Source organism: Penaeus monodon, chromosome 28, assembly GCF_015228065.2.
Source record: "Penaeus monodon isolate SGIC_2016 chromosome 28, NSTDA_Pmon_1, whole genome shotgun sequence".
Classification (NCBI taxonomy): Eukaryota; Metazoa; Arthropoda; class Malacostraca; order Decapoda; family Penaeidae; genus Penaeus; species Penaeus monodon.
Genome location: NC_051413.1, coordinates 22,181,429 through 22,182,077, shown reverse-complemented (window position 1 = coordinate 22,182,077; position 649 = coordinate 22,181,429). Strand labels below are relative to the sequence as shown.

The 649-nt window shown below is 32.4% G+C and overlaps 1 pseudogene; it reads right to left on the bottom strand.

Moving 5' to 3' along the window:
• Nucleotides 1–649, bottom strand: part of LOC119591096 — a 65,136-nt pseudogene that overhangs the window by 24,712 nt on the left and 39,775 nt on the right.

Below are 649 nucleotides of genomic sequence, written 5' to 3'. Positions count from 1 at the left end.
CATTGCTCTGAAGGGTAGAAGTATGTTGTGTCTGTATGTTTATTCGTCTAATATAGCATCTCTTGTTTTGAATAATAGACGTGCCTGTATTTATACTAAACAGGATTATTATTGCAGTTCATTTGTTTGTATGTTCTGATCAATATGGTAAGCTTATATTGTGTATAGCCTTTTTAGGTAGGATATAAGTTTATCAGTATCTCATTACGCCATAAAAGGTGTATATTGTGTCTATACTTGTATTAGTTGTAGTTTAGCATTAGATTTTATTAGCACATGTAATCAGTACGTGAGAGGAGTATATATTTACATCTCAGGTGTAATTTTGGATTTACCATTCCATTTAATAGCATTTAAGATGAATGGCGTCTTCTAATGCCTGCTTTCATTATGTATTTTTTTCATAAATAGAAAGAAAAAACACGACGCGATAATTTTTCTTGTTTATTGCAAAAGAAGAACTTCTGGAAAGAATTATTCCCTAACAGACATATACAAAATATAGAAACATACAAATTCACGACGGACTCTTACAAAAATATATTGACTGTGTCAATCGTGGATGCACCTCACAGCCTTGTGCTTTATGGAACAACAAATGTCCGTAATCTGAAAATCTGATGCACCAGTGAGATTCATCGGAAAGGAA